Below are 8180 nucleotides of genomic sequence, written 5' to 3' on the forward strand. Positions count from 1 at the left end.
CTTCCACAGGAGGAGGGAGGAAAGAGAATGGGGCTCATGGTCACTTTGGGAATTGCTGACTTCCATATCTGCGATTTCATTTAGTCCTCATGAGTGTTTTATTTCACCTAATACAGACCTTTTGCTTGATGGCAGAATTGGTCAATGGTTTTATAAAAACACAGGCCATGGGTCAAAAGATCTTACTTCTGAAAAGTCTCACTTTTCTGAAAGCCCCAGATAGAGAAGAAAGAGAACCAGAGGCCACCTGGCATCCCATGGGGGTATCCAGTAAGCATAACAGAAGAGGCATCGCCTTCAATTAACCCAAGTTTGTAGAGTGCTGAGGAGGTCAAAGGTTGGCCCAGCCAGTGTTGTGATCAATATTTATCTTTGGACTATTTATAACTCAGGTATATTGTGAATATTTTTTTTAACATTACGTATCACAGCCATTGTGTAAAATGGTCTCTTGCCAATTTCTTTTTTTAAAATGGCCTGGCCCACAGCAAATTCTGTCCAGCCTATTCTGACCACCTCCACAAATCATGCAGCTGCGTAAACACTCTTCAGCCCAAGGTCAAGGCTCTCAGGCCTTTCCCCAGGGAGGCAGATTCCCACGAAAAGCAAACAAGAGGAGGCCAAGCCCACAAAGTTGACTTTTAATCTCAGTCTGACTAGTTGCAGAAGCAGTTGCAATCCAGCCCAGCTAGTGCTGAGATGTCACCTGCCTGACCCCCATGCTAGGGGTCGTCTCCCCTCTTCTTTTAGATTTTGAAAACTGTCAAACATACATAAACATCTGTAAGTCATATAATGAATGCTGATGTACCTACCACATAATTTTAACAAATGTTGACACTTTGCTTTGTTTGCTATTTCAGATATGTTTTAAAACCAAGTATCGTTTCTTTAGATAACAAAATACCATACAGTGGTGAGAAGGAACTAGATCTTCACTTATCAACACAGGTAAATCTCCAGAAAAGAACAAGAGTAAAAACTTAGTTTCAAAAGGACATGTACAGCATGATAACATTCACATAAAATGTTAAAATACAAAATACTCAACCATCTGTGGATACAGACTATAGCACAAATACAAAAATGTCAACATCGATTGTGAGACCCTGGTCGGCTGTGGGGGTGGAGAAGGTGTGGATCTAAGGCAGAGGAAAAAGCATCTGAGGTGAATAATCTATTAGGTGAAAATAAAGAGGGTCTGCGGACTAAGGTTTCCATGCATTTGAAGAACAGGTGTTAGAGGAATAGCTGAACAAGCAAACTGGATTCAGGTCCATTTTTCATAAAGAAAACAAGACGCTTGGTAACGTTGAAGCCCCCTGTGCACCCCTCCCTGAGCCCTTCCCCCTACTAGGAGGCTGCTGTCCTGAGTGTGGTGTTTATGCCGCCACACGCGTGGATACTTCCAGTTCATGCTTTTCATTTCTCTGTTCTGTCTCACTGCGGCACTCCCTGACTCCTTGGGGATAAGGAAGACAAAGGCAGTTCTCGGAATGTGGGCCAGTGTTTATTTTCATTGCTGTCAGCAGCCAGTTTAGGTCAGAGGAATATCAAAGACCTACTGACAGGGTCACACATAGTCAAGGTTTCACTCTGAGTTCTGTCCCTGAAAGGCCAGAACAAACTGCCTCCTAGGGTAACACTAAGTGCTACTGTCATTTGAGACAGACGTGTGCACAGACAGCCCTAGCCCACAGGATTGTAGGTCCTCAGCGGATGAATGAACTGGCTGTTTGCTGGGTGCTGGGAAGATGCTTTGGAGCCACTCATAGATGGACCTGCATGGGGACTTGCTTTTCCAGGAGAGATGATTGATTCACCATGCTGACATGACCACTCTCCCACGTGGTCTTCCTAGTGATCAGATGGGGTATCTGAAGGTTCAGAAACAGATCAAAGAAAATGCTGTGCACATGGAGTGAATGTGAGTTGCTTTTGCTGAATACCCTTCCTGTTGGGTCGGGAGGTATCCTTTATGGGTTGTGGAGGCTGAAGGTGTGGCAGAGAGTCCCTCGCCCCATTCCTTAGCAAGCTGGGGCATAAGCATGTGATCTAGAGTTAGACATTCACTTCCTTCCACCAGAGAGGAGTGCTGAACCTTGGGGAAATGACACGAAGACACAGTGAAAATAAGAATTTACTCATGGTGGTGGCGGCTTCCTAACTCTTTTCTAAGCCTAGTTCTCCAACTTTCCCATTAATCCTGTGAAAAATTCTCCAAAACATTTTCTTTTCTGCTTAAATTAAATCAGCTTCTTTGGTTTGCTATTGAAAGTGATGATAAGGCTGGGCATGGTGGCTAATGCCTGTAATTCCAGCATTCTGGGAGGCAGAGGCGGGAGGATTGTTTGAGGCTAGGAGTTTGAAACCACCTGGCAATATGGTGAGACCCTGTCTCTATAAAAAATAAAAACAAATTAACTGGGCGTGGTGGCGTATGCATGTGGGCTCAGCTACTGGGGAGGCTGAGGCAGGAAGATCACTTGAGGCCAGGAGTTTGAGGCAGTGAGCCATGGACACACCACTATACTCCAGCCTGGGTGAGAGAGTGAGACCCTGTCACAAAAACAAAACAAAACAAAACAAACAAAACCACAATTGGTAAACAATCCTCCCCTCACCCCCATTTAAGATTTCGGAGTACCTCTTACTGTCAGTTCCGAAAGAAACCTGCCACCCAAACTGAAACACAGCTGCTGCCACTAGCTGCGCTCGCGCCAACCCTGCCGTGCTTGTGCCAACCCAGCCGTGCAGATGCAGGCTGTCTTCCTCCCAGGGCCGCCTGGGTTGAATGGTTACCTTTGATTGCAACACTTGTGTTTAAACTTTTAAATTTGAGTTCCTAACAGTTAATTTAAGTATCTTTAAAAAAGATGCCATTTCAATGCTATAGTGAAATCAAAAGTTATTAGGAACAGAGCTGCCAGATTTAAGTTTACTATAAGTGACGCCAATACTCATGTCTGGAGGAACAGGTACATATCCATATTTTCTTGTGTTAAAGTAACAATGAGAGCTTAATACAGTTCTAGAAGTACAGGTAGGCAGGGCTGTGTTTGTTCTGCCCCTGAGCAGGTGTAAGAGGACGGTCTGTCACACATCAGGCAACACAATCAAAGGAGTAGAAATCACCGTGTCCAAAAGAGAGCAAGGAATGATCAAAGCTGGGAGAGGTTGGTCTGCTTACCACCTCCCCCTACAAAGTTAGGATTATTTTGCTACTTTAAGCATTTTAAGTGTACTGCACAGTGGCATTAAATAAGTCACATTGTTGTACAACCACCACCACCATCCAACTGAAACTCTGAACCCATTAAGCACTAATTCTCCCCTCCTCTCTCTAGCCCCTGGCGACCACCATTCTACTTTTTGTCTCTATGAATTTGACTACTCTAGGTACTTCAGAGAAGTGTCCTTTTGTGCCCGGCTTCTTTCACTCAGCACAACGTCCTCAAGGTCCATCTGTGGTGTAGCATGTGTCAGAGTCTCTCCCTCCTCCTAAGGCTGAATAGGTTGGCTTGATTCTTGTGTCATGAAGGACTCAGGTGGCAAATACCTAGCTACCCAAAAATCCCAGCGGATCTAACTCCCAACATGTCATTTAGTCTGCCTGCTAAAGGAAAACGGTGATTCAGAAGGACCCAGAGACCACTGATCCTCAAAGCCTGTTCCTGTGTTGGAATGAAATAAGGGGCTTGCTAAAGTTTAGACTCCTAGGCCCCTCCCCAGAGCCACTGAATCAGAATCCCTGGGGCTGAGCCTGGTGATCTGCACTTGGAAGCTCCCCAGGTGATTGCAATGCATGGTGCAGTTTGAGGATCACTGTCTAGACTGAATACCAGAGTGGGGAAATTGTACAGACAGGTTTATGTTCCTGTTGGTTAGCAAGCAACAAAGCAAATCAAATACATTTAAAGTAGTATTAGTTCCTTTTATTCCAAAAAGTTACCAATAGATGTTTAGGTGGTGCATCACAGGTCGAGGAAACAGAACTGAAACATGCTTATCTGAAGACAGATTTTAAAACTCACCCAAGCTCCCTGCTTTTGCCCATGCTGGGCTATGGCCCTGGTGAACCCCTCCTCTATGGTCTAGACTGAGCCTAGAAAGCCAGCCCAAACCCTAGTCATTCTTCAAAATATCTGGGCCAACTTTGATTAAGTTAGACATTACTTAACTTTAAGCTCCAGTTTTTTTCACCTGTAAGATCGGGTTGTTGAGTGATTACCTGAGAAAATGCTTTTATCCATAAGGCATTGAGACTTTGTTAACTTTCAGCAAATTTGAGCTGTGGTTACTCTGGTTTCCTCAACTGCTCCCCATCCTGAGTTCCCTTGCCTGTGCTGCCTATGGCACCACTTCACACAGGGTATTAAAATCAGAGGGATGGGCTGGTCTCTTTCATTAGATTATATATTCTCTAACCACAGGAACCGTGTCTTCATCATGGTCACACAAGATAGTGGCGGACAATGTGGGCCTTGGACCCAGACTGCCTGGGACCTTCCTGGCTCCATCACTTACTAGTTCTGCGACCTTGGGCAAATTACTTCACCTCTCTGTGCCTCGTTTCCTCATCTGTAATAACGGTGTCTTGGGGCTACCCTAGGGCTGATAATAGTATCCACAGGCCTCAGGAGCTGCAGAGTTAATATACGTGAAGCATTTAGAATCACCTTGGCACCTAGAAAGCTGTCCAAAATGCTATCTACTGGTTATTTAAAAAATCTTTGTATCCAGTGCCTGGCATACAGGGGGGATGCAAGAAATATTTGTGGGAGAAGCACAGTCTGCAGTTATAGAAGGAAATAAAATTATTTAGGGTGAAGGCGACAGTGCACTGATGCTTGAGCCAAGTGAGAGAATCAGTGCTCAGAAGTAGATAACAGAAGACACCAAGGGAACAAAAACGCTGCTCATATGCGATCAACAGAGCAGCAGACTCACAGAAGCCCGGTGGCCTTCCTTTTCTACCAGCAGGTCTTAAAGATTCCAGCTTGCTCCTAAATTGAATCTATGATTTTAATCACAGACACTCCCCAGCTCAGGAAAGTCCTATACATACCCATGCTGGCTGGGATAACGCAGGGCACACATTTGTACCCAGAAGGATGAGAATAATGCATTTCTCCAAAGGTTCTATTAGAGGGTGGTTAGGTTCCCAGGAACACTAGAGGTTAGCTACACTGTGCTAAGTAGGCCTGTGAAAGAAGCGATCACTTAGAACAAGGTTGAAAACCAGTGGGCCTCAGACTGAATGTGGTGCTCAGCTGCTGTTTTGTTTGGTCTGCATAGCAGTTTGTTTGTTTGTTTTAAGACAGGGTCTCACTCTGTCATGTGGGCTGGAGTGCAGTGGGGTGATTATGGCTCACTGCAGCCTTGACACCCGTGGCTTAAGCAATTCTCCTGCCTCAGCCTCCCCAGTAGCTGGGACTACAGGTGCCTGCCACCACGCCTGGCTAATTTTTGTATTTTTAGTAGAGATGGGGTTTCACCATGTTGGCCAGGATGGTCTTGATCTCCTGACCTCGTGATCTGCCAGCCTCAGCCTCCCAAAGTGCTGGGATTACAGGCGTGAGCCACCACTCCTGGCTCTGTTATAATTTTCATTTGCCTGCTCAAGAGCGATGGGGTGCAGAGTTTCCAGAGCCATCTTGCTTTTGTCATACTTTTTTTTTTTTTGAGACAGAGTCTAGTTCTTGTCGCCCAGGCTGGAGTGCAATGGCATGATCTCAACTCATTGCAACCTTCACCTCCTGGGTTCAAGCAATTCTCCTGCCTCAGCCTCCCAAGTAGCTGGGATTACAGGTACCCACCACCACACCTGGCTTATTTTTGTATTTTTAGTAGAGATGGGGTTTTACCATGTTGGCCAGCCTGATCTCGAACTCCTGACCTCAGGTGATCTGCCTGTCTCAGCCTCTCGAAGTGCTGGGATTATAGGCATGAGCCACTGTGCCCGGCCTGTCATACTTTTTAAAACCCTCCTGACTGTGACATTCTAGAAGGGGAAGCAGGAGACTAGAAGGTGGTATAAAAAGAGAAAGGAGTTCAAGACCAGCCTGGGCAACATGGCAAAACCCCATCTCTACAAAAAATACAAAAATTAACTGGGTATGGTGGCATGTGCCTGTAATCCCAGCTACTTGGGAGGCTGAGGTGGGAGGATTGCTTGAGCCCAGGAGGTCAAGGCTGCAGGGAGCTGTGATGGTGCCATGGTGCCACTGCAGTCCAGCCTGGGTGACAGAGCGAGACCCTGCCTCAAAAAAAAAAAAAAAAAAAAAAAAAAAATGAAGGAAGGGCTGAGCCAGGGTGGCATGAGCCTGTAATCCCAGCTACTTGGGAGGATGAGGCAGGAGGATTACTTGAGCCCAGGAGTTCAAGACCAGCTTGGGCAACATAGTGAGACCTTGTCTCAAAAAAACAGAGAAAGGAAACAGGAACAAGGAAAGAGTAGGAAATGGAGAAAGAAGGAGGAAAAAAAACAGGAAGAGTTGAGGGGTTAGAGGAGAAAATGATGTGACTCAGGAATTCCACAGCTGTTGGTCAGCCTGGCAGTTCTGGGCATATCTAGTCACATCGGAGGTCCCAGTGTCCCCAAATTTGCATATCGAAGTGGTTTATTGAGCCCAAGATGCTTAGCCCTCACTAGCAACTTGCACCTACCTCCCTTCAAGTTTCCAGCCAGTAGTGGCGTTCAGATATGGGGGCTGCAGTGGGGTCCCACTAGGGAAAATTAGGTCTGGGGGAAGAAGCTGTCTCCTCTTTCTCTCCTCCCTGCCTTTCCTATTCGCAGTCTCCAGGCTTGCTCTTGTCTGCTATTTCCAGTGCTAATGAAGAGTTGAGGCAGAAGGGGCAACGGGCCAGGGCCTGCTGACAGCCAGGAAGCCTAAAGAGAAGCTGCCTGGCTATTGGCCTTTGGCTTCTTGCCCCCGATTCCTACTACCCAGCTTCTGTCTCCGGAGCTGCCTCTGGAAAGGCAGGACCTGATTCCATCCAGCAGCCTTGCTGCCTGGCGGGAGAGGTTGCCCCCACCTTCTCTGTGAGGCAGGCAGAGTCCCTGATTCTGCTTCTGGCAGTCGGGGGGCTCTTCTCAGGTTTCTTGGGGCCAGAGATTCTCAGGGTGGGGCTTGGGACCTCTGTGGCACTGTAAGGCTTTCCCAGGCCTTCTCAGGCTATCTCTATCCCCCACCCCATCTTACTGAGCCTCTCTGCTGTGTGGCCCCTGCCTCGCCTCCCATTTCCTTCCTTATTCAACACATGGAGGGTGTGGGGGGCCAGCTCTTGCCAAGTACACACGTGGGTGCACACGTGAGAGGCCTTACATCTTAAGGCACACATGCCTGATACACGTGTGGCCCCAAGCCTGTGAACGGGCTGTGCACCCGAGGCCTGCTTTGCCCAAATCACATTTCTTCTTCCCTCCTACACCCCTTTCTGGGGTATGCACAAGGGCTGCGGGATGGCCTGTGTCCCTGCTGCCCTTTGTGGGTATGGCCAGAGATAGAGCTGGTATTTAGGGGCCTGGCTGGGGGGACAGGCTTCCAGGGAACACTTTCACCCTCATGGGGCTACAGAGATAGTTCCTCTTGGGTGGGGAAAAGGAGCAAGAACAGGTTGCCAGGAGAAAGCAGTGGAGGCTGGGCACGGTGGCTTATGCCTGTAATCCCAGCACTTTGGGAGGCCGAGGCGGGTGGATCACGAGGTCAGGTGATCGAGATCAGCCTGGCCAACATGGTGAAACCCTGTCTCTACTAAAAATAAAAAAATTAGCTGGGCGTGGTGGTGGGCGCCTGTAATCCCAGCTACTCGGGAGGTTTAGGCAGGAGAATCGCTTGAACCCTGGAGGTGGAGGTGGAGGTTGCAGTGAGCCGAGATCGCGCCATTGCACTCCAACCTAGGTGACAAAGCTACACGCCATCTCAAAAAAAAAAAAAAAAGAAAAAGAAAAAGGGTTACAAAAGGTTCCCAGCTCCGGGGCATCAGCCTGAGTGCGCTTGAGCTGCTCCAAACCTGGCTCTTCCCCACTCCTCTAGCATCGCCACCCGCATGGCCCTGGAACTCCCGCGGCGCCGGGGGCGGGCCCGTGCCTGCTGTGCCCCGACTTCCCACACCAGCCGCGCCCACCGCAGGTGGGACTCAGGTTCGCCCTCTGGGCCAGGTCCTTCACGAGGAGG

This window comes from Pan paniscus, chromosome 21, assembly GCF_029289425.2.
Source record: "Pan paniscus chromosome 21, NHGRI_mPanPan1-v2.0_pri, whole genome shotgun sequence".
NCBI lineage: Eukaryota > Metazoa > Chordata > Mammalia > Primates > Hominidae > Pan > Pan paniscus.